This window comes from Salvelinus namaycush, chromosome 1 (assembly GCF_016432855.1).
Source record: "Salvelinus namaycush isolate Seneca chromosome 1, SaNama_1.0, whole genome shotgun sequence".
NCBI classification, from domain to species: Eukaryota; Metazoa; Chordata; class Actinopteri; order Salmoniformes; family Salmonidae; genus Salvelinus; species Salvelinus namaycush.
The window spans coordinates 21037715-21064045 of record NC_052307.1 but is presented as its reverse complement, the minus strand read 5'-3'; the positions used below and the strand labels follow the sequence as shown (position 1 = coordinate 21064045).

At 44.5% G+C, this 26331-nt stretch overlaps 1 pseudogene; it reads right to left on the bottom strand.

The window, feature by feature from the left end:
• Positions 1–26331, bottom strand: LOC120063401 (annotated as a pseudogene).

Genomic DNA, 26331 nt, shown 5'->3' with positions numbered 1-26331 from the left:
TGAATTTGTGTTGCATCTTTATTACAGTTCTCTACCTACTGTAAAACATTGTTTCACCTCCTCTACCCCCACCCCTTCACATTACATAGTAGTTACATTCTGTTGCTACTGTGCAGTAGAGACCATATGTTCAGGAATGTAGGAGTTGATGTCTGCCGGCGAAGATGAGAGGAGGTCAGGTGGATGGAGGATACAACTCTAAGTTCCCAGAGGAAACTAGAAGAAAGCGATAGTAAGTTATTAGTTTCCAGTTTCTGTACTAACATTCCAATTACAAACCTGCATTTAAAATTCCCTATTTTCACTGCCAACTAGAGAATACCATGGGTTATATTTACCCCTAAGTGATGTTAAATGACTTTGAAATATGTGTTACGCTAAGTTTTTAAATGTTTTATATCTTGAATCTCCCCTGTAGTGTCAAACTGCATCTTCACAGAAATATTCCATACCAGAGTGATGTTTCTTACCTGGCACAGGTGAAGGGGATTGCAGGTGTAGGGAGTCATCCTGGATGGGTTCTGTCTCCTCCTCAGGGTCTGTTGTCAGAATCTAACCAATGCAAAAGTAATTATCATATTCAATCCACATTAATACTATTTCTGATCATTAGCCGGTGAGTCTAGACTTTTCTGTACCTGTATCCTATAACAGCCTATATGTAAACGATTATTAATGGCATCACTTTCATATTGGTAAATATTTGGCTTCACAGTACCTGTCTGACTGCGCTTAGACTGGTCAGTGTTCCAAGGCTGCTGCTGTCAGTGACAATCATGGCTTGGGACAGTAGGCTGGACGGAGGGTAGGGAAACATATCGGACTTGCTGTACACTGCAATGGAGAAATTGAGAGCAGGTGCAGAGATACTTTATGAAACCCTTGTTAGTTCTAGCTGTTCTATTATGTCACTTATTCCTTGTTTCATACATGTATTTATGTCAACAGGGCAAATGAATGAATAACATGCTGCCACTGTGGCCTTACTGTGACATGGAAGCCCTGTCATGGTTGCCATGAAAGGACTGTGGCCCATATGATTCTGAAACTGCTGTGTGAGTTGCTGCTGGAAAGAGATTGGCTGAAGGGTGGTGAACCCGCCTCCCATGTTGTTGATGACAGGTACTGTTTGACCTGTTGACCAACATAGGCCAGGAAAACATGGATTAGGCTCCTTTGTAAATGTCAATTAAAGTTGATATCTGACAGTTTTCTGATCATCACTAGAAAAGGAAACGATACACTACAGTGGATGTATTTTGAAATTATCATTTGATAATATGCACAGACTTAGAGCCATTTGAGAGGAGGGTACAATGTGTAGGATGTGTATTTACAGTTGAAGTTGGAAGTTTACATACACCTTAGCCAAATACATTTAAACTCAGTTTTTCACAATTCCTGACATTTGATCCTAGTAAAAAAATCCCTGTTTTTGGTCAGTTAGGATCACCACTTTATTTTAAGAATGTGAAATATCAGAATAATAGAAGAGAGAATGATTTATTTCAGCTTTTATTTCTTTCATCACATCCCCAGTGGGTCAGAAGTTTACATACACTCAATTAGTATTTGGTAGCATTGCCTTTAAATTGTTTAACTTGGGTCAAACGTTTCGGGTAGCCTTCCACAAGCTTCCCACAATAAGTTGGGTGAAGTTTGGCCCATTCCTCCTGACAGAGCTGGTGTAACTGAGTCAGGTTTGTAGGCCTCCTTGCGCGCACACGCTTTTCAGTTCTGCCCACAAATTTTCTATGGGATTGAGGTCAGGGCTTTGTGATGTCCACTCCAATACCTTGACTTTGTTGTCCTTAAGCCATTTTGCCAAAACTTTGGAAGTATGCTTGGGGTCATTGTCCATTTGGAAGACCCATTTGCGACCAAGCTTTAACTTCCTGACTAATGTCTTGAGATGTTGCTTCAATATATCCACATACTTTTCTTTCCTCGTGATGCCATCTATTTTGTGAAGTGCACCAATTCCTCCTGCATCAAAGCACCCCCACAACATGATGCTGCCACCCCCGTTCTTCACAGTTGGGATGGTATTCTTCAGCTTGCAAGCCTCCCCCTTTGTCCTCTAAACATAACGATGGTCATTATGGCCAAAACAGTCCTATTTTTGTTTCATCAGACCAGAGAACATTTTTCCAAAAAGTACGATCTTTGTCCCCATGTGCAGTTGCAAACCGTAGTCTGTTTTTTTTATGGCGGTTATGGAGCAGTGGCTTCTTCCTTGCTGAGCGGCCTTTCAGGTTATGTCGATATAGGACTAGTTTTACTGTGGATATAGATACTTTTGTACCTGTTTCCTCCAGTTGTTCTGGGATTGATTTGCACTTTTCGCACCAAAGTACGTTCATCTCTAGGACACAGAACGCGTCTTCTTCCTGAGCGGTATGACGGCTGCATGGTCCCATGGTGTTTATACTTGTGTACTATTGTTTGTACAGATGAACGTGATACCTTCATGCGTTTGGAAATTACTCCCAAGGATGAACCAGATTTGTTCCAAATACAATGCTTTTAGTTTTTGAAATCTTTAGAACCAACTTATTCGTTGCAATCCATTCTGAAACTAACTGCAGCTCTTTGTTAAGTGTTGCAGTGATTTCACTCGCTGTAGTAGCGTACGTGTATAGTGTTGTGTCATCCGCATACATAGGCACACTGGCTTTACTCAAAGCCAGTGGCATGTCAATAGTAAAGATTGAAAAAAGTAAAGGGCCTAGACAACTGCCCTGGGGAATTCCTGATTCTACATGGATTATGTTGAAGAGGCTTCCATTAAAGAAAACCCTCTGTGTTCTGTTAGACAGGTAACTTTTTATCCACAATATAGCAGGGGGTGTAAAGCCATTGCACATATGTTTTTCCAGCAGCAGACTATGATCGATAATGTCATAAGTTACCTATGAGGAGAGAGGACTCTCCCAGACTCATGGTGCTGGGCAAGGAGGCCATGACGAGTCCCTGGGGGGGAGAAGGTGAGGCAGACAGACTGTGGAGTGAGGTCAGGGTGCTTACTGGGGGCAATGGACCACCTCCTGATACCTGAGATGGGAAAGAGGGTGGTTGGCAGATAGTGACAACCACAGCCATAGATTACTGTAAGGATTGAGATGCTTTGTAAACTCAAAGGTTTATGATGGATGGAAGTATTGTACGATCTTACTAGTTTTATGCGATATGGCTTTGTAATTTCACTGGCTTACATGATGATCTATCACTTGTGATGATATGGTTTGCGATCTCATTGGCTTATATTATGATGTAATAAATATGGTTTGCTATCTCATTGGCTTATTATGATGTAATATGAGTTGTGATCGCATTTGCTTATTATAATATTTTGTGGTTTGTGATTGGCTTATTATGATATAATATTATTTGTGATCACACTGGTTTGCATGATGTTGTGGTGCAGTTAATAATCTCTGTATTGTGATGCCGTGTATTGTGATTATGTGTATTGTGATGATGTGTATTGTGGTGGTGTTTATTGTGATTATGTGAACATATTTGCTGATCTTTCTGGTTTGTGAAAATGGGAGGTTGTTTGTGATCTCACTGGTTGGTGACAATGTGTGTCGGTGTGAGATATGGTTAATGATTATACAGTGCATTCGGAAAGTATTCAGACCCCTTAATATTTTTTCACATTTTGTTACGTATACTTATTCTAAAATTGATTAAATAATTTTTTCCCCTCATCAATTTACACAAAATACCCCATATTGACAAAGCAAAAACATGTTTTTAGACATTTTAGCAAATTTGAAGATCACATTTATATAAGTATTCAGACCCTTTACTCAGTACTTTGTTGAAGCACCTTTGGCAGCGATTACAGCCACGATTCTTCTTGGGTGTGACGCTTCAAGCTTGGCACACCTGTTTCTCCCATTCTTCTCTGCAGATCCTCTCAAGCTCTATCAGATTGGATGGGGAGTGTTGCTGCACAGCTATTTTCAGGTCTCACCAGAGATGTTTGATCGGTTTCAAGTCCGGGTTCTGGCTGGGCCACTCAAGGACATTCAGAGACTTATCCCGAAGCCACTCCTGTGTTGTCTTGGCTGTGTGCTTAGGGTCGATGTCCTGTTGGAAGGTCAACCTTCGCCCCAGTCTGTGATCCTGAGTGCTCTGGAGCAGGTTTTCATCAATGATCTCTCTGTACATTGCTCTATTCATCTTTCCCTCGATTCTGACTAGTCTCCCAGTCCCTACCAATGAAAAACATCCCCACAGCATGATGCTGCCACCACCATGCTTCACCGTAGGGATGGTGCCAGGTTTCCTCCAGACGCGACGCTTGGTTGAATCTTGGTTTCAACAGACCAATCTTGTTTCTCATGGTTTGTGAGTCCTTTAGGTACCTTTTGGCAAACTCCAAGCGGGCTTTCATATGCCTTTTACTGAGGAGTGGTTTCTGTCTGGCCACTCTACGATAAAGGCCTGATTGGTTGAGTGCTGCAGAGATGGTTGTCCTTCTGGAACATTCTCCCATCTCCACAGAGGAACTCTAGAGCTCTGTCAGAGTGACCATTGGGTTCTTGGTCACCTCCCTGACCAAGGCCCTTCTCCCCCGATTGCTCAGTTTGTCCAGTCGGCCAGAGTCTTGCTGGTTCCAAATTTCTTCCATTTAAGAATGATGGAGGCCAATGTGTTCTTGGGGACCTTCAATGCTGTAGACATTTTTTGGTACCCTTTTTCAGAGCTTTGCCTCGACACAATCCTGTCTCGGAGCTCTACAATTCCTTCGACCTCATGGCTTGGTTTTTGCTCTGACATGCACGGTCAACTGTGGGACCTTATATAGACAGGTGTGTTCCTTTCCAAATCATGTCCAATCAATTGAATTTACTACAGGTGGACTTAAAAACATCTTAAGGATGATCAATGGAAACAGGATGCACCTGAGTTCAATTTCGAGTCTCATAGCAAACTGTCTGAATACTTATGTAAATAAGGTATTTCTGTTTTTATTTTTAATACATTTTTGTAAAAATTTTAAAATAACTGTTTTCGCTTTGTCATTGTGGGATATTGTGTGTAGATTGAGGATTTTTGGTATTTCATCCATTTTATCCATTTTAGAATAAGGCTGTAACGTAACAAAATGTGGAAAAAGGGAAGGGGTCTGAATACTTTCCGAATGCACTGTATAATGGTAGGTGATCTCACTAGTTTGTGATAGTGTGTTTCCAGGAGTGTGTGGCTGGGCTCAAGTTGGATGGTGCTGGCCAGGCGGCCTCCCAAGCCTCGGTCTCCACTGCGACCCCTCGCTGATCCCAGACTGTCACATGGGATTTGCTGGCTGTACTTCATGCCTGGAAGAGAGGAAGAGTGTTAGGATGAGTTAGGATCAGGTGTTTCCTGGTATAAGGACATTTTGCACCCTGGCAGTCTTGGTTCTGTTCCTCTGTATCGCGGTACTAATAATAGTACATAACAGAACATCTGAGGACAACATGAATGATTAATTATGCTGTTTGTGGATTAAATTAATTAATATTTTTATTTACTTTGGTCTTAGTGAGTGATACCTTGCACAGGGCTGTGTGAGAGAGTGTGGTTGGTGGTGCTTGCTGATTGGCTGGTGTAAGGCGTATCGAGAGCCAGTTTATGGCGGAATGCCTCCTCCTTGCGGCGGTTAGCAAACCAGTTGTACACTCGTACCTCTGTCACCAGGTTAGAGCCCAGTCCAGCCAGCTGGGATGGAGACACACCCCTCTGGAGACACTCAACCCTGAGGGAGAGCCAGAAAGACCCCAGAGCAAGAAAAACGTGTTTAAAAGGGGCACGCTAAAATGACAATGACAGCTCCTCCATTGCACTGGAACTGGGAACATTTCTTACCATTTCCATTACTTTTCATCTGACTCCATCTGACCCCTATCTCACCTGTTACACTCCTCCACTAATCCCTCTCTCTCCTCTTTACTTGGGTTCTTCTGTCGTTCATAGGCGTGGAATAGGATTTGCTGGGAGGCGGGTCCCCATTTGAACCTGTTCCTCCGTCCTTTCCTTATGTCCTCTCCCTGCTCTTCTCCGGTCCCAAGGCCATGACTGGCATTGGTAAACTCTGCATGGAAAACATGCATATTTTTGTATTGTTCATCTGCTATCGTCATATTAATATCAGTATTTACATTAGTATCAGTATTATTCAGACAGGATTGTGTTATATATATTTTTAAACATAGGGATAATTCACAGGAACTTATTATGTTACATATTGGGTAGTAACGGAATACATGTAACAGGGGTTACGTAATGGGCAATTGGGGTGGCAGGTAGCCTAGTGGTTAGAGCATTGGGCCAGTAACCGAAAGGTTGTTAGATCGAATCCCTGGTAAAGATCGAATACAAGGTTTTTGCCTTATCTGTCGTTCTGCCCCTGAACAAGGCAGTTAACCCACTGTTCCTAGGCCGTCATTTTAAATAAGAATTTATTCTTAACTGACTTGCCTAGTTAAAAAAATATATTTTAAAAAATAACATTCCACGGTAACGGAATTACACTTTCACATTAAAATGTATGCCAAACAAAAAACATTGATTTCAAAGTTTAACAAACCATTCAACTCTATACACAAGGACTACTTTGAACAATGTACACAGACAATTGAACAAAAACACATTTACTAGAAGAAGTGTGCAGATGCAAAGTTTGTTTGGTAACAGAATTACGGTAAAATCTCCCTCAGTTTTTATGCGTTCACGTTTACCAAAAACGGTTAAATATCTGCTCCGAATTAAGATTCAAAGATGGCTTCAAAAAGAACTGGGTGTCAGCTATGACATGGCACCTTGAGTTTGAAAGACAAATATTTTGGTTATTGAACTACAGTAAGTGAAGTGGTTTTACATCTGGCAATGGAATTATGGTAACGGAATTCAGGGCCTTTTGGGGGCCCTAAGTGAAATTGCGTGCCCGGTTGGTAATTCGACCATGATTACTACAAGTTTAGATAGCTGAGTATACAAATTTACCAATCTAAAATGTTGTTGCTGACATGTCAGTGTTCATTTTGTAACCAATAAATCACGAAAAATACTCGTCAACGACCTATTCCTGAAGCCCTGGAAAAAGCCCTGGAAAAACCTTTATTTAACTAGGCAAGTCAGTTAAAAACAAATTCTCTTTTACAATGACGGCCTAAAAAAAATACATAACTATTACAATTACTTATAATTTTATGCTGAACAAAAATATAAACGCAACTTGGAACAATTTCATAGATTTTACTGAGTTACAGTTCATATGAGGAAATTCATTAGGCCCTAATCTATAGATTTCGAATGACTGGGAATACAGGGCCTCAGGATCTCGTCACAGTATTTTTGTGCATTCAAATTGCCATCGATAAAATGCAGTTGTTTTCGTTGTCCATAGCTTATAGCTGCCCATACCATAACCCCACCACCACCATGGGGCACTCTGTTCACAACACTGACATCAGCAAACCGCTTGCCCACACGACGCTATGCACGTGGTCTGTTGGACGTACTGACAAATTATCTAAAATGACGTTGGAGGCGGCTTATGGTAGAGAAATTAACATAAAGTTCTCTGGCAACAGCTCTGGTGGACATTCCTGCAGTCAGCATGCCAATTGCACACTCCCTCAAAACTTGAGACATCTTTTTTCATTGTGTTGTGTGACAAAACGTCACATTTTAGAGTGGCCTTTCATTGTCCCCAGCACAAGGTGCACCTGTGTAATGATCATGCTGTTTAATCATATTCTTGATATGCCACACCTGTCAGGTGGATAGATGATATTGGCAAAGGAGAAATGCTCACTAACTGGGATGTAAACAAATTTGTGCACAACATTTTAGAGAAATACATTTTTTTGTGCATATGGAACATTTCTGGGATCTTTTATTTCAGCTCATGAAACATGGGACCAACACTTTACATGTTGCATTTATTTTTGTTCAGTGTAGATGATGAAAATGGGATGAGACAATAATTCCATGTGAGACTAATGGACATTAAATTTGACATGAAGCGCCTTTTCATCTGTTTTGTCCAATCCTAAGAATGCATGCAGAATATTTCATGCAATTCTTGGCAGAATTGACATCTTTCAGTTGCACGGTCTGATTGAGCTAATCTGCCCAGCTCTCCCGCACAGCTCCCAAGCCGTCACTTCAGTCACTCATCAATCTTTTGAACTGCTGCGAAGCCAGGACACTTAACTTGTAACTAACCTCATCTAGAAACAATGTTTACTCTCTCTCTACCTTCATGTAGGCTACTTTTACTTTGATCACATTAGAAGCTCTATTTTCCTGTGTGCACTGCTATTCACTCATCTGTGGTCCTGCAGTCCGCAAATGCAAGTTGCGGATGTTGTTTTTTTGTGCAATTTGTTGAATAAAGTAATATTTCTGGCATTTTTGTAAAGCTCAAATGATCCCCCTTTCAAGGAAAACACTGTTATTTACACCCTTGGCGGTTATGATGGGGAGAAAATCAGAGCTGTAAATTGTTGAACCTGTAGCCAAGGCTTTATAGCAGGGATCATCAACTAGATCAGGTATTCCCAAACTGGGGTACGCGCAATGCCATCAGGGGTACGCCAAATAAAAATGTGATTCACTTTTTTTTTTAAAGTTTGAAGTCTTTTTCACATTTTCATACAGTCCATTTATATTTTCCAACATGGTTATACATTTGGGTGAGGTTTTTTTCTTGCCTGAGTAGCCTCGTTTCACTGCCAAAAATAAAATGAAACCATCTAGTGTTCAGCGAAATAACAACACAATGTCAAATACAGGTAGCCTAGTCAAATAATTAACATCCAATCACATTAACCGTTACTCTCTCGCAGGAATTCTACTAACGGTCCATATGTAGCCAAACGTAGCTGTTGCTCATTCAGTTTGAAAATGGATAAATGGTTAAAAAAAAAGTACAGCCCGCGTCCATAGAGACACATACCAGCTCTACACAAGAGACACAAGTTGTTCTGTTAGCATCAGTAATTCTACATTTGTTGTTAGCCCAGCTAGCATGGACACTGACAGTTGTGAATCTGATGCAGCCGAAGAGCTACTGCCCCCTTACCCGGAAAAGCACCGAACAACAGACAGGGACGTATGATGAGAACTATATTGACTTGGGGTTCACTTATATTGGGAGTAGTGCCTTTCCTCAGCCACAGTGTGTTATATGTGCAAAAGTACTATCTCACAACTCGATGAAACCTTCACTCTTGCGCATTTAGAAACAAAACAGGCCAATTTGGAAAATAAGCCACGGGAGTTTTTTGAGTGAGAATTAAGACTACTTTCGACTAGTAAGACGTGAATAAAAGCAACAGATACCATTAATAAGAAAGGGCTAGAAGCGTCTTATATGGTGAGCTACCGAGTGGCTAGGACAGGCAAGCCCCATACTATTGTGGAGGACTTAATTCTTCCTGCTGCTGTGGATATGGCAGTGACACTGCTGGGGGAAAAGGCCCAAAAAACTATACAGACAATGCCTTCATCAAACAATTACTGCTTCGCATACAAGCCAGTGAATTCTGTGCGTTACAGCTGGATGAGTCAACAGACGTGGCGGGCCTGGCACAGCTCCTGATATATGTCCGTTACATTTATGGGAGGTCAATTAAGGAAGACATCCTCTTCTGGAAACCAGGACAACAGGAGAGGATATTTTTAAAGTACTGGACAGCTTTGTGACATCAAATGGACTTTGGTGTTCAAGATGTGTTGGTATCTGTACTGATGGCGCAAAAGCCATGACAGGGAGACTAAGTGGAGTGGTAATGCGCATGCAAGCAGTTGCTCCAGACGCCACTTGGGTACACTGCAGCATCCACCGAGAGGCTCTCGCCGCCAAGGGAATGCCTGACAGCTTGAAAGACGTTTTGGACACTACAGTGAAAAGGGTTAACTTTGTTAAAGCAAAGCCCCTGAACTCTCGTGTATTTTCTGCACTATGCAATGATATGGGCAGCGACCATTTAACGCTTTTACAACATACAGAAGTGTGCTGGTTATCAAGGAGCAAAGTATTGACACGTTTTTTTGAATTGAGAGACGAGCTTAAAGTTTTCTTTAATGACCATGATTTTCACTTGTCTGACCGCTTGCATGATGACGAGTTTCTCACACGACTGGCCTATCTGGGTGATGTTTTGTCTCCCGTGAATGATCTGAATTTAGGATTATAGGGACTTTCCGCAACTGTATTCAATGTGAGGGACAAAATTGAGGCTATGATTAAGAAGTTGGAGCTCTTCTCTGTCTGCATTAACAAGGACAACACACAGGTCTTTCCATCATTTTATGATTCTTTATGTGCAAATGAACTCAAGCTTACGGACAATGTCAAATGTGATTTAGCGAAGCACCTGAGTGAGTTGGGTGCGCAATTACGCAGGTACTTTCCCAAAATGGATGACACAAACAACTGGATTCGTTATCCCTTTCATGCCCTGCCTCCAGTCCACTTACCTCCAGTCCACTCATTGGACATCCAGTCCACTCATTGTAAATAAGAATGTGTTCTTAACTGACTTGCCTAGTTAAATAAAGGTTAAATAAATAAATAAGTAACAAATAGCGGTCGCTTATTTTGCTTATACCTGGAACCAGCCCTGACATCATGGCTCTCTGATCTGTAAGCTACTATACAGAAATGCATAATTATGGATATGAATATCATTCTCTTCATGGTGATGTATCCTGAATAGGTACACATTTGGGTATTATTCTACACACTGGCTATTATTGTAATGAGCTCCGGCCCCAAACAAGACCACATTTGGTTCGTCCGGACCAGACTAAATCTTAAACAATCATAGACGTCTATGTTTCACAAGTTTGGACATCACAGTACAGCACAGTAGAGTACAGTACAATACAGTACAGCACGGTAGAGAAAAGTATATATGTTCAGTACAGTATACTGTACCCTACTCTAGTGTGCTCTACTGTACTGCACTCTGTTCTCTACTGTGCTCTACTGTACTGTGCTCGCCAAACTTGAGAAACATAGTCTATGATTGGTTCAGATTTGGTCAGGCAAGGGCGGGCTGACCAAATTTCAACTACTTTTCAACGCCCATGGACGTCCGGTGTCGGTCAGTGCTCAGTGGGTGAGGATGCTTATTACAGTAAATGGAAAGAGGGTAGGTGGTAGGTGTCATGGTAGGTGCCAGTAAGAGCCGGGAGAGGTGGCATTAACTGGAGAGAGAGAGTAGAGCGAGAGAGCGGCAGAGTGAGAGGAAGGGGTTGTCCAGACTTTTTTCACAGTCTTGTTTTGACCACGAAATGACAGAAAGAGAGAAAAAGTTATGAGCTGAACATAACAGTATGCCAGTGAAAGGGAGGACAGTGGCAGCTGTCGTCCAACTGTGGTTTGTGACTACTATGATTTCCCATTGTAGCCTATTCAATTTGTAACGAGTGCACTGGGAGTCGGGAAGCAAGTTCAGGGAGTGCATCATTTAATGAACAAAACAAGAAACATGATCAACCCACAGACAGGAAACTGAAACGGAAACAATAACACCTAGGGAAGGAACCAAAGGGAGTGACATATATAGGGAAGGTAATCAGGAAAGTGATGGAGTCCAGGTGAGTCTGATGATGCGCAGGTGCATGTAATGATGGTGACAGGTGTGCGCCATAACGAGCAGCCTGGTGACCTAGAGCCCGGGGATTCGGGGCGGACCGGTCGAAACCTGACAAACCGGCTGAGGCTTGAGAGCCTGATGAGCTGGCCTCGGTCGAGGCACGGGAACCTGTTCACCCGCTGAGGCACGGGAACCTGTTCACCCGCTGAGGCACGGGAACCTGTTCACCCGCTGAGGCACGGGAGCCTATCGAGCCCGATGAGGCACGGGAGCCTATCGAGCCCGCTGAGGCACGGGAGCCTATCGAGCCCGCTGAGGCACGGGAGCCTATCGAGCCCGCTGAGGCACGGGAGCCTATCGAGCCCGCTGAGGCACGGGAGCCTATCGAACCCGCTGAGGCACGGGAGCCTATCGAACCCGCTGAGGCACGGGAGCCTATCGAGCCCGCTGAGGCACGGGAGCCTATCGAGCCCGCTGAGGCACGGGAGCCTATCGAGCCCGCTGGCACGGGAGCCTATCGAGCCCGCTGAGGTATGGAAACCCATCCAGCCAGCTGAGGCAGGGGAGCCCGATAAACCGGCTGAGGCCTCCCAGGTAGCTCCGGTTCGGACCCGACATCACCTCCCACACAAAAAAAAATTAATAAAAAACACCCCATGATGCTTCCCTTTGGTGAGGCATTATTCTGTAACGAGTGCACTGGGAGTCTGGAAGCAAGTTTAGGGAGTGCATAATTTAATGAAAGAAACATGAACAACACACAGACAGAAAACTGAAACAATAACGCCTGGGGAAGGAGCCAAAGGGAGTGACATGTATAGGGAAGGTAATCAGGGAAGTGATGGAGTCCAGGTGAGTCTGATGACGCGCAGGTGCGCGTAACATGGTAACAGGCGTGCGCCATAACGAGCAGCCTGGTGACCTAGAGGCCGGAGGGGGAGCACACGTGACACAATTGCAGTAATTCCGTTAAAGATTTGGTAACAGAATTGAGTTTTAATTACTTAATAATTCATAAACAAACTATATATCAGCAAAAAATACCAACTAATCGGTACCTTTACCTACCTTTACTTGCTACTTCTGTGAACTTTCATCATCTAGAAAATATCTTGGAGATATGTAGGTTTTTGGTAATGGAATCACAAGTCAATGTTTCTTAAACTTACAGAAGGCATGTAATTTCGCCAAAACAAAATATAAGTGTTGATATTAGTTGGCAGGGGGCTTTACTTCAACATTATGTTTTGATTGACTAATTTCTAATACTTTTAAATACTTTTTCTGGTAGATGTTGTCTAAGACCCCCTTTACATCTGTTTGACCAGAAATCAAAGCCTTTGCTTATTCTTACATTTTAGGATGGAAAATTGTTGAAAATGTATATAGGTTTCATGTGACACCCAATTTGACATGCTCCAATGAACTTCACGTTGGTGTTCATGGCAGTGGTCCATGGGTCAGCTGTTTGTTCACCCGCACACCTGCCTGCAATTGCTAATAACCTAAATGCAACTAACAGACTATATGTGATAAAGTGAAGATCTGAGGCCCGCACCTGTCCCTAACCCGTTAGTATAGAAAATGCTCTGTAGGCAGTCAGAGACAGCAGAACACTTTTTTGACAGGGGGTGCCTGATTTAGATATGTTTCTGCTTATAATTTCCTTAATTTTGGTAGGATATTTGTTAGTCAACTTGTCTATTATTAGATACATGCAGTTTCTCTTCTGTCATTAGGCTATATGTTGCCCTAGAAGACTAAATAAAACCTTGCTTTCCAAAATAATGTCATAGATCGATAGAATGAATGCTTCAATCTAGTTGACATCGGTGAAGTTCTCAGTCATCTCTGCTTCTTTCGCTGAGCAAAGACTTATAGGGACCAGGAAGAAAATGCAATAAATAACAACAAAAAAGCCTTTCTATGCAAAATGTCCAAATGACATCAGTTTGATCGGTTGTAAGGAAATAGAGAGCTGTGAAAATGAACCAACATGTTTCTGATAAGATTTCAGTTTGGCTTGAATGCATATTTTATGTGGTTGAGTTGTCAGCGTTTATGATGCTGATAAAGATGGCACAACCAACAGACGGTAACTAACTGCACATTCGAATTCTCTCAAGATGCTGAAAGAAAGAAAAATTTAGCCTACATTTGGTGTCATTTTACTGCAGGAAATAATGTATTCTGCAGGAGTTAATATTAAGGCTATATTAGAGGTTATAGACCTACAGTCAGTGTCCAGATTTCAGTTTCCATTTAACCCATCTGAACAGTATAGGCTACAGTTCCCTTGACGTGCCATAGGCCTATTTGAAGTCCCTATCTTGTGACTTTAGAATGCCTCACATAACATCGCCGGCACTGCTATCATCCTCTTTTACCACTTCGCCAAATCTTTCCCAAACAGTCTATTTTTCTGGCCCTCCCTTCTCTTTTTCAACTCTCAATTTCACAGCTTTTATCTTATTGAGTCAAACTCAGATTGTTATTTTTGCCTCAGTGGATTAACTTTTTCTACCTGTAGCTTAATTAGGCTTATAGATTTCACACTAACGCCATATAGCCTCAATATAGCCTATAAATTGCACAACAATTATACATTTATGTTCTGAGGTCAAAAAGGTGGGGGAGTATTCAATGAGTATTCAATGTTTTGTATACTCAGTGTAGATTTATGGTAATTAATTGTGAATATTAATGAATGAGGTAGTCATGATTTAACAGACATACCATTCAAAAGTTTGGGGTCAGTTAGAAATGTCCTTGTTTTCCATGAAAACATACATGAAATTAGTTGCAAAATTAATAGGAAATATATTCAAGACGTTGACAAGGTTGTAAATAATTATTTTTTATTTAAATAATAATTGTGTTCTTGAAACTTTGCTTTCGTCAAAGATTCCTCCATTTGCAGCAATTACAGCCTTGCAGACCTTCGGCATTCTAGTTGTCAATTTGTTGAGGTAATCTGAAGAGATTTCACCCCATGCTTCCTGAAGCACCTCCCACAAGTTGGATTGGCTTGATGGGCACTTCTTATGTACCATACGGTCAAGCTGCTCCCACAACAGCTCAATAGGGTGGATATCCGGTGACTGTGCTGGCCACTCCATTTTAGACAGAATACCAGCTGACTGCTTCTTCCCTAAATTGTTCTTGCATAGTTTGGAGCTGTGCTTTGGGTCATTGTCCTGTTGTAGGAGGAAATTTGCTCCAATTAAGTGCCGTCCACAGGGTATGGCATGGCATTGCAAAATGGAATGATAGCCTTCCTTCTTAAAGATCCCTTTTACCCTGTACAAATCTCCCACTTTATCACCACCAAAGCACCCCCAGACCATCACATTGCCTCCACCATGCTTGACAGATGGCGTCAAGCACTCCTCCAGCATCTTTTCATTTTTTCTGCGTCTCACGAATGTTCTTCTTTTGATCCCGAACACCTCAAACTTAGATGCGTCTGTCCTTAACACTTTTTTCCAATCTTCCTCTGTCCAGTGTCTGTGTTCTTTTGCCCATCTTAATCTTTTATTTTTATTAGCCAATCTGAGATATTGCTTTTTCTTTGCAACTCTGCCTAGAAGGCCAGCATCCCGGAGTCGCCTCTTCACTGTTGACATTGAGACTGGTGTTTTGCGGGTACTATTTAATGAAGCTGCCAGTTGAGGACTTTCTCATACTAGACAATCTAATGTACTTGTCCTCTTGCTCAGTTGTGCATCGGGGCCTCCCACTACTCTTTCTATTCTGGTTAGAGCCAGTTTGCTCTGTTCTGTGAAGGGAGTAGTACGAGATCTTCAGTTTCTTGGCAATTTCTTGCATGGAACAGCCTTCATTTCTCAGAACAAGAATAGACTGACGAGTTTCAGAAGAACGTTCTTTGTTTCTGGCCATTTTGAGCCTGTAATCGAACCCACAAATTTTGATGCTCCAGATACTCAACTAGTCTAAAGGACAGTTTTATTGCTATTTTAATCAGAACAACCGTTTTCAGCTGTGCTAACATAATTGCAAAAGGGTTTTCTAATGATCAATTAGCCTTTTAAAATGATAAACTTGGATTAGCTAACACAACGTGCCATTGGAACACAGAAGTGGGAACACAGAAGTGATGGTTGCTGATAATGGGCCTCTGTATACCTATGTAGATATTCCATAAAGAATCTGTCGTTTCCAGCTACAATAGTCATTTACAACATTAACAAAGTCTACACTGTATTTCTGATCAATTTGATGTTATTTTAATGAATGAAATTTTTAGCTTTTCTTTCAAAAACAAGGACATTTCTAAGTGACCCCAAACTTTTGAACGGTAGTGTAAATGTTACACTTAGAGAGTCCATACTGTAATGTCATATTTTTTTAAAATTTTATTTAAAAAATAAAAGAAATCTTCTAAGGGGTGGATCAGCTGAATATTGCGGAAAGAATGTTGCTTCCATCAATGTAATTGTCTGCATCATTTCCAATCCCCCATATATTTGTTTGGGTAAATATATCCAAACACGCATGCATACATATACACATACATACATACACATACATATATAGACATACTTTTTTAAAGAATATACCTTTATTATTATTCCCCGCAAACCCTACCACCGATCCCCCAATTGGAATAAACTAATAAACACTTCGGCTTTTACTTTCAATTTATACCTTTTATACACATTTTACAGACACAGTCTACTTTACAATAGTTCTCTCTTGTTTGTTCTTAGTTCTTCCTCTGTTTCTGATGTCCATTGTCAGGATTTGGCCGGGATTTTTCCGGTTTTGGCCACTAGATGCCCCCATTGTGTTTTTTTGACCCTTTTGTTTTCCCTTGTTTCCAGTTATTATTTGCACCTGTGCCTCGTTTCCCTTGAATGTATTTAAACCCTTAGTTTTCCTCAGTTCTTTGCTCTGTGTTTGAACGTTAGCACCCAGCCCTAGCGATGCTGTGAACATTTGTTGCTCCAGTTGGACTCTCTTGTGGTACTCTGTTTTTGTTCTCGTTTATTTATTTTTGATTATCTTTTGAGGCTTTTTCCTGCTGTACCTACCACCTTGTGGATTTACCTTTTGACTTGGAGGATTACCTTTTTCTCTTGGAATTACTTTTGACGTTGTGGATTTATATTTTTGCCTGAAGAACTTTCCTTTTTACTTTATTAAAACACTGTCTCAAGTACTGCTGTGTCTGCCTCATCTTCTGGGTTCTGCCGACTATTAGTGGCTCAGTTTGCTAAGTGACTGTTTCTCACACCGGAGACCCGAGTTCGTAACCGGGTCCTGACAGAAACACAGAGCCAAATGAACCCAGAGGCAGCCAGTTCCCAGGACCTTTTTGCCACGCTGTCCCACCACGAGGGGACTGTCCAACGCCACAAAGCCGCTCTGGTTCAGCAAGAGGCCTTAATGGCTAGACATTCTCAACTTCTGTCGGAGATGCTGACTTCCATAAAGCAGATATCTGATCGACTTCCCCCGGCAACCGCTCCCGCCCCAGTACCTCAGATTCAAGTGCCCGTGGCAGTTAACCTTTTCTCAATAGGGGGTGCTGTTTGCACTTTGTAATAATTTCGTTCCCAAATTAAACTGCCTCGTACTCAATTCTTGCTCGTACAATATGCATATTATTATTACTATTGGATAGAAAACACTCTCTAGTTTCTAAAACCGTTTGAATTATATCTGTGAGTAAAACAGAACTCGAGTTGGAGCAATTTTCCTATGAGGAAGTGAGAAATCTGAAATCTGCAGGCTGTTCTGAGGTCGGTTTATTAATTTGCATGTCTTCTATTGGTTGAGATGCACTGCATACGCCTTCCCCTGGATGTCAGCAAATAGTGAGAATTGGAATGGAGTTGCTAGGCAGATCTGAGGCCTTATAAATGGGCTGGCAACGTGGTGTCCTCTCTTTCTTCCCTTCGCCATGACGCAAGACAGACCTCAGGATGGCGTTCTAGAAAGCTCCCGTTATAGCCCTTAGATATATCCGGCTCTGATTTTATTCGATATAGGTGTTAAAGACATCATAATGTTGTTATTTTAAACCGAGTTATATCAGTTTATATCAGTATATTGCGATTTTCGGGTATTTATTTGTGCTGCGTTCTAGGGAGTTGGGCACGTCTGGCCCACATGGCTAATGTTTACTGCTAATTCCAAAGTTGAAGGCGACAATCTACAACCGAGCAACAATTCTTTTGGAAAAAGGACAACTTGCCCAAGATTCTGATGGGAGCTCATCAAAAAGTAAGAACTATTTATGATGTTAATTCGTTGTTCTGTTGAAAAATGTAAAACTCATATTCCGCCATTAATTTCGGTGCGGTCTCGCTTTAACGCACGCTGTATGTCGTAGTAACGTTAATTTTAAAAATCTAACACAGCGATTGCATTAAGAACTAATGTATCTTTCATTTGCTGTCCAACCTGTATTGTTTAGTCAAGTTTAAATTTAGTTACTGATTAGATTAGGTGCCTCTCCCAAGATTTCTCCCGACATATTGTTGGCAGCTTGGCTACTATTCTCATTGTATAACCACGATTTGTGCCGCTAAATATGCACATTTTCGAACAAACTCTATATGTATTGTGTAATATGATGTTATAGGACTGTCATCTGAAGAAGTTTGAGAAGGTTAGTGAAAAAATTAATATCTTTTGCTGGTTTATTCGTTATCGCTATTGTTGGCTTGAATCAATGCTGTTGTGTGGTTGGCTATTGTAGTAAGCTAATATAATGCTATATTGTGTTTTCGCTGTAAAACACTTAAAAAATCTGAAATATTGGCTGGATTCACAAGATCTTTGTCTTTCATTTGCTGTACGCTGTGTATTTTTCATAAATGTTTTATGATGAGTATTTAGGTAATTCACGTTGGTCTCTGTAGTTATTCTAGTTGCTTTGGTAAGAGTTGTGATGGTGGCTGCAATGGTAAACTATGATTTATACCTGAAATATGCACATTTTTCTAACAAAACATATGCTATACAATAAATATGTTATCAGACTGTCATCTGATGAAGTTGTTTCTTGGTTAGTGGCTATTTATATCTTTATTTGGTCGAAATTGTGATAGCTACCTATGCAGGGAAAAAATGGTGGGAAAAAAAAGTTGTGTCTTTTGCTATCGTGGTTAGCTAATAGATTTACATATTGTGTCTTCCCTGTAAAACATTTTAAAAATCAGAAATGATGTCTGGATTCACAAGATGTGTATCTTTCATCTGGTGTCTTGGACTTGTGATTTAATGATATTTAGATGCTAGTATTTACTTGTGACGCTATGCTAGGCTATGCTAGTCAGCTTTTTTACTGATGGGGGTGCTCCCGGATCCGGGATTGTGTGCAAGTAGAAGTTAACCCCCTGGCTGAACCTCGTCTTCCGCCTCCCCAACGGTTCTCAGGTGATCCGAGTGCTTGTAAGGGGTTTTTGTAACTGGCTATGCTTATTTCACCACTTACCATAATAAGACACAACTTTCAATTTTTTTATCAAAATATATGTTTGTAAACGTACCATTAAAAAGTAACATGATGATTGAGTGTCTATATAGCTGTACCATGATATTTGCATTGCTACTAAGTAAGCCTCCAATTGGTCCCTACTATTCCACCCGCTAAAAGCCCCCCTCATCCCGAGTTGGGTTGTCATCCCAATGCCCGGCAGACCACCCTCGACCCCCTGTATCCCATAGCCCTGAACCGACTGGGATCCATCCTTTGAAAAGAGCACACAGTGCCATTTACCGAATTTGTATTATATTGTAGCGACCCGCACAGACAGCTGTGTGTTATGTGTTAGGCTAGTAGGTGGTTGTGTTGTACTGACCAGTACCCAGTGTTCGCGGGGTCCGACATGCCAATCAACCTGCCATCTGCCAATCACGGGAATGCCTGGAATGTTCTGATGCCGGGCATCCTGGCGGTTGGCGGAGTGGCGTGGAGGGGGGTTGGGCAGGGGGATGGAGCATTGGAAGTTAAGACCAGGTTTAGCCTTTGTTCTCTCTCTTTACGTCTGGGCTTCACAAGAGAAGGTCACGATTGGCTTGTGGGTTATCTGTCATTTATTTGGCGTGTGCTACGGCCCAAACAGTAGCCTGTGTAAAGTTGGTTTAATAAACCGTCAATTCGCAAACTCAAGCCTCTGTCTGGACAATTGTTCATTTATGATCTTGTCAGGTCATTACAATATATAGCTGTGGATCATCCTCTATTGTCCCTAACAACTTTTACTCCTTCGCAACAGTTGTGGGATACACACATACACCCACACACACTCAACCCTTACCCCCCACACAACCATAAGCTCACACTCTCAACAATTGCACCATCCCAGAGCCCAACTCAAGATAGGTCTTGATTTACAAATGCACTTACAGTTGCAGCTGCATGAGAAGGCCTGCAAGACCGCGCAAAAAATGGGCAGAAATTGAGAGATTTTATTAACCATTGTCACATCCTAGATGATGGAGGTCAAATGTAGACCTTTTCCCTGAAACACCCACAATACGGTCACCCGTATTGACCATATTCCCAAGCATCTCCATGCAGTCAGACTTTGATTTTGTGCCACCAGGGTCACAATAATATACCCCCTCTCTGAATGTCCGAGTGTGACCCCCTCCCCATGGGTTACTGCAGCTAGTGGTTGCCAGCACTGTTGCCAGCACTGCCACTGCCTGGGTGGGGGCACCCCACCGGAATCCCCACCGGCTAGGTACAAGGTCGTCAAGGTTCTCATTAGCAGCTTTGAGAATTTCCTATAATTTCCTGTAATGTCATATTGCAGTACAGGCAGGGTCAGCTTATCAGCTGGCCAAATACTCACGCTGGCTAATCTTGCCCTGCTTCCTGACATACCAGCTGTATAGAGCAGCCCGTTTCTGGTTCTTCATGGGCGTGCCTTTGTTGAGGTGTTGGGAGAGATGGGACTGGTTGAGGCCTGTGGACTCGACCACCTCTCTCTGGGGGAGGTTATGCTGCTGCATGTAGCTCTTCACCAGTTTTGCCACATGCCATGGATCCTCCCTATCACACACAGACACATACACACACAGACAAAACACATGCGCATAAGGTGTTGGCAAGAGATAAGGGGACGCACAGTAGGGCAAAGTCCAGCTCTCTCCGGTCACTTGAAATAATACCCAGAAACATAGCCTACTTGCTGTGACACAATAGTGAGCAATAGTACATAACATAGCTATTACGTATATTAAATGTTAAAATATACAAAAGCTTTATCTATGTTTGATACATTTTGATACTAAGGCATGATTGGTCAAGTTCTGTGTTTTCATGCTAACTGTTGTACAATTGCCAACTTTAAGTTACATACAATGAGCAGTTATGTCACGTTCCTGACCTGTTTTCCCTTGTTTTTGTATTTATTTAGTATGGTCAGGGCGTGAGTTGGGTGGGTTGTCGATGTGTGATTTTTATGTTGGGATTTTGTGTGTTCGGCCTGGTATGATTCTCAATCAGAGGCAGCTGTCAATCGTTGTCCCTGATTGAGAATCATACTTAGGCAGCCGGGGTTTCACGTGTGTTTTGTGGGTGTTTGTTCTTGTGTCAGTGTTTCGCCACACGGGACTGTCAAGGTAGTTATTTTGTTATTTTGTATCGCATATTGTTTTGTTATATTAAATCACTATGGAAACTAACCACTCTGCGTATTGGTCCGATCCTTCTCGCCTCTCCTCGTCCGAGGAGGAAGAAGAAAATGACTATCGTTACAGAAACACCCACCACCAAAGGACCAAGCGGAGTGGAAAAGGGCAGCGACAGCAGCAGCAGAGACAGACACAGGACTCCTGGACTTGGGAGGAGATCCTGGACGGCAAGGGACCCTGGGCTCAGCCAGGGGAATATCGCCGTCCCAAGGCGGAGTTGGAGGCAGCGAAGGTAGAAAGGCGCTGGTATGAGGAGGCAGCGCGACGACGCGGTTGGGAGCCCGAGAGTCAGACCCAAACATTTCTTGGGGGGGGGGGGAAACGCGGAGTGTGGCAAAGCCGGGTAGGAGACCTGAGCCAACTCCCCGTGCTTACCGTGGAGTGAGAGGGCGTTGTACTGGTCAGACACCGTGTTATGCGGTGGAGCGCACGGTGTCCCCAGTACGCGTGCTTAGCCCAGTGCGGGCTATTCCACCTCACCGCACTGGTAGGGCTAGGTTGGGCATCGAGCCGGGTGTCATGAAGCCGGCCCAACGCATCTGGTCTCCAGTGCGTCTCCTCGGGCCGGCGTACATGGCACCAGCCTTACAAATGGTGTCCACGGTTCGCCAGCATAGCCCAGTGTGGGCTATTCCACCTCGCCGCACTGGCAGGGCTACGGGGACCATTCAGCCTGGTAAGGTTGGGCAGGCTCGGTGCTCAAGAGCGCGTGTACTCCTTCACGGTCCGGTATATCCGGTGCCACCTCCACGTACCAGTCCTCCGGTGGCAGCCCCCCGCACCAGGCTGTCTCTCCGTCTTCTCTCTCCAGTTGCTCCCACCTGTTTCAGCGCTGTCAGAGCCTTCCTCCTCTCCAGCGCAGCCAGAGTCTGAGCTGCCTGCCTGCCCAGCGCTGTCTGAGCTGCCTACCTGCCCAGCGCTGTCTGAGCTGCCTGCCTGCCTAGCGCTGTCTGAGCTGCCTGCCTGCCTAGCGCTGTCTGAGCTGCCTGCCTGCCCAGCGCTGTCTGAGCTGCCTGCCTGCCCAGCGCTGTCTGAGCTGCCTGCCTGCCCAGCGCTGTCTGAGCTGCCTGCCTGCCCAGCGCTGTCTGAGCTGCCTGCCTGCCCAGCGCTGTCTGAGCTGCCTGCCTGCCCAGCGCTGTCTGAGCTGCCTGCCTGCCCAGCGCTGTCTGAGCTGCCTGCCTGCCCAGCGCTGTCTGAGCTGCCCGTCTGTCCCGAGCCGTCAGAGCTGCCCGTCTGTCCCGAGCCGTCAGAGCTGCCCGTCTGTCCCGAGCCGCTAGAGCCGTCCGCCAGACAGGAGCAGCCAGAGCCGTCCGCCAGACAGGAGCAGCCAGAGCCGTCCGCCAGACAGGAGCAGTCAGAGCCGTCAGCCAGCCAGGAGCAGCCAGAGCCGTCAGCCAGCCATGACCAGCCAGAGCCGTCAGCCAGCCATGACCAGCCAGAGCCGTCAGCCAGCCATGACCAGCCAGAGCCAGCCAGCATGGAGCTGCCAGAGCCAGCCAGCATGGAGCTGCCAGAGCCGGCCAGCATGGAGCTGCCAGAGCCGGCCAGCCAGGAGCTGCCAGAGCCGGCCAGCCAGGAGCTGCCAGAGCCGCCAGCCAGCCAGGATCTGCCAGAGCCAGCCAGCCAGGAGCTGCCAGAGCCAGCCAGCCAGGAGCTGCCAGAGCCGCCAGCCAGCCAGGAGCTGCCTGAGCCGCCAGCCAGCCAGGATCTGCCAGAGCCGCCCGCCAGCCAGGATCTGCCAGAGCCGCCCGCCAGCCAGGATCTGCCAGAGCCGCCCGCCAGCCAGGATCTGCCAGAGCCGCCCGCCAGCCAGGATCTGCCCCTCAGTCCGGTGCTACCCCTTGGTTCAGTGGGGTTGATATGGAGGGTGGTTGTGGTTAGGAGGCCACGGGGGCGATTAAGGAGGCGGGAAAAAACATTGTTTAAGTGGGGTCCACGTCCCGCGCCAGAGCCGCCACCGCGGACAGACGCCCGCCCAGACCCTCCCCTAGAGTTTAGGAGGTGCGCCCGGAGTTCGCACCTTAAGGGGGGGGGGGGGTTCTGTCACGTTCCTGACCTGTTTTCCCTTGTTTTATATTTATTTAGTATGGTCAGGGCGTGAGTTGGGTGGGTTGTCGATGTGTGATTTTTATGTTGGGATTTTGTGTGTTCGGCCTGGTATGATTCTCAATCAGAGGCAGCTGTCAATCGTTGTCCCTGATTGAGAATCATACTTAGGCAGCCGGGGTTTCACGTGTGTTTTGTGGGTGTTTGTTCTTGTGTCAGTGTTTCGCCACACGGGACTGTCACGGTAGTTATTTTGTTATTTTGTATCGCATATTGTTTTGTTATATTAAATCACTATGGAAACTAACCACTCTGCGTATTGGTCCGATCCTTCTCGCCTCTCCTCGTCCGAGGAGGAAGAAGAAAATGACTATCGTTACAAGTTATACCATAATCTGAGGTATTTGTTGTAGTTTGAAATGTGGTGAAAATGAAATGGACTTCCAAGTTGTAATAAATATTGACTAACATCTGTTCTCACTCACACACACACACACACACACACAGTCTTGTACAGCTAACCTTGTGGGACATACAATTCAGTCCCATTCAAAATCCTATTTTCCCTAACCCCTAACCCTAACCCTAAACCTAACCCTAATCCTAACCCGTACTCTTACCCTAACCCTAACCTTAACCCTAACCCTAACCCAAAAACCTAAACTTTATCCTAACCCTAAACCTAACCCTAGCTCCTAACCCTACAACTAACCCTAGCTCCTAACCTTAATATTTAACTTAATTCTAACCCTAACACTAATTCTAACCTTAACCCTAAACCCCCTAGAAATAGCATTTGACCTTGTGGGGACTAACAAAATGTCCCCAGCTGGTCAACTTTTTGTTCGTTTACTATTCCTGTAGGGACTTCTGGTCCCCACAAGAATAGTTAAACACGTCCACACACACACACACACACGCACACGCACACACACAGTAAGTACACACACACACACACACACACACACACACACACACACACACACACACACACACACACACACACACACACACGCGCCCACACACACACACACACACGCGCCCACACACACAGTAAGTACACACACACACAGCACATTTCTGTTCATCTTAACCCATGCATGTAGTTCATTCAGCGATAGAAATAGCCAGAGAATAATGCTGGGTAATTAGTAATCAGGAAAGGAGGAACCCTCCTTTAAATCCACCTCAGAGGCCGAGAGAGATCTCACAAAGAGGAAGAGGGGGCAGGAGAATGAGGGAGGAAGGGGAGAGTGGAGCAGGAAAATGAGGGAGGGAGTGGGGGCAGGAGAATGAGGGAGGAAGTGGGGAGTGGGGAGTGGGGGCAGGAGAATCAGGGAGGAAGTGAGAAGTGGAGCAGGAGAATGAGGGAGGAAGTGAGGAGTGGAGCAGGAGAATGAGGGAAGGAGTGGAGTAGGAGAATGAGGGAGGAAGGGGGGAGTGGAGCAGGAGAATGAGGGAGGAAGGGGGGAGTGGAGCAGGAGAATGAGGGAGGAAGGGGGGAGTGGGGGGCAGGAGAATGAGAGAGGAAGGGGGGAGTGGGGCAAGAGAATGAGGGAGGAAGGGGGAGTGGAGCAGGCAAATGAGGGAGGAAGTGGGGAGTGGGCGCAGGAGAATGAGGGAGGAAGTGGGGAGTGGGGGCAGGAGAATGACGGAGGAAGTGGGGAGTGGAGTAGGCAAATGAGGGAGGAAGTGGAGAGTGGGGGCAGGAGAATGACGGAGGAAGTGGGGAGTGGAGTAGGCAAATGAGGGAGGAAGTGGGGAGTGGGGGCAGGAGAATGAGGGAGGAAGTGGGGAGTGGGGGCAGGAGAATGAGGGAGAAAGTGGGGAGTGGGGGCAGGAGAATGAGGGAGGAAGTGGGGAGTAGAGCAGGAGAATGAGGGAGGGTGTGGAGTAGGAGAATGAGGGAGGAAGGGGGGAGTGGAGCAGGAGAATGAGGTAGGAAGTGGGGAGTGAAACAGGAGAATGAGGGAGGAAGGGGGGAGTGGAGCAGGAGAATGAGGGAGGAAGGGGGGAGTGGAGCAGGAGAAGGAGGGAGGAAGGGCGAGTGGGGCAGGAGAATGAGGGAGGAAGGGTGGAGTGAAGCAGGAGCATGAGGGAGTAAGGGGGGATTGGGGGACCAAATTTGATAAAGACCAAGAACAACTCACATATTTGTACTCTTTCCTTGGTGAGAAAACATCAGGAAAAGATAGCAGAAAAGAAAGAGAATGGAAAACGGAATCAAGTAACCACCCTAAAATGTATTTGTTTTTAAATAATTTTTAACAAATGAGTTGGACATTGTTTTGAGAAATGAAAGCTTGTGTGAGAGAATAAAACCACAGCAAAGGGATGTGGCAATTGTGTTGTTGTATTAATAGTTGAGGTTTGATGAAATGAAGAGATTGATGTGTATGTTGTTAAGGAGAGGATAGGGTGGAGGGCAGAGATTTGGGAGCTACTTACTGCAGCAGTTGGTCGACCAGAGCCCTCTGTCTGGCTGCCTCCTCTGAGGGTAGTGCCTCCAGCTCCTGGAATATTGGTGGTGGAAAATCCATTTCTCCCTCCTCCGAACTCTCTCCATCTCCCATGTCCCCCTTCTCTGCTCCAGGGGTGACCCTCTCTTGCTCCAGTTCTTCCAGTGCTTGGACCAGGACCTCCCGGGACAGTCCAGAGCCCAGCAGTGCCCAGATAAGCTCATTCTGGAGATTAGTCAGACGCCCAGGGCCCCATTTCCTCTCCTCTCCCTCCATTACACTGTTGTCTAAACCTTACCTCACTAGCACAACACACAGACTACGCAGGCCACAGGTCACAAACATACACATATTCACACACTAAGACACACTGCAGTCAAGCGCTTACACAAAAGACGAAGAATTGTGGCTTCTGGAGTCATTACCTTTCTGTCTTTCTTCAGTTCAGGAAAATACAAAGTTTGCTTTCATTTCATTTTCCCCAGTTCGATTTTCTTCTCGTCTCGTTCTGAGCTGTCTGGTTTAAGCCCTCCACCTGCTGTTAA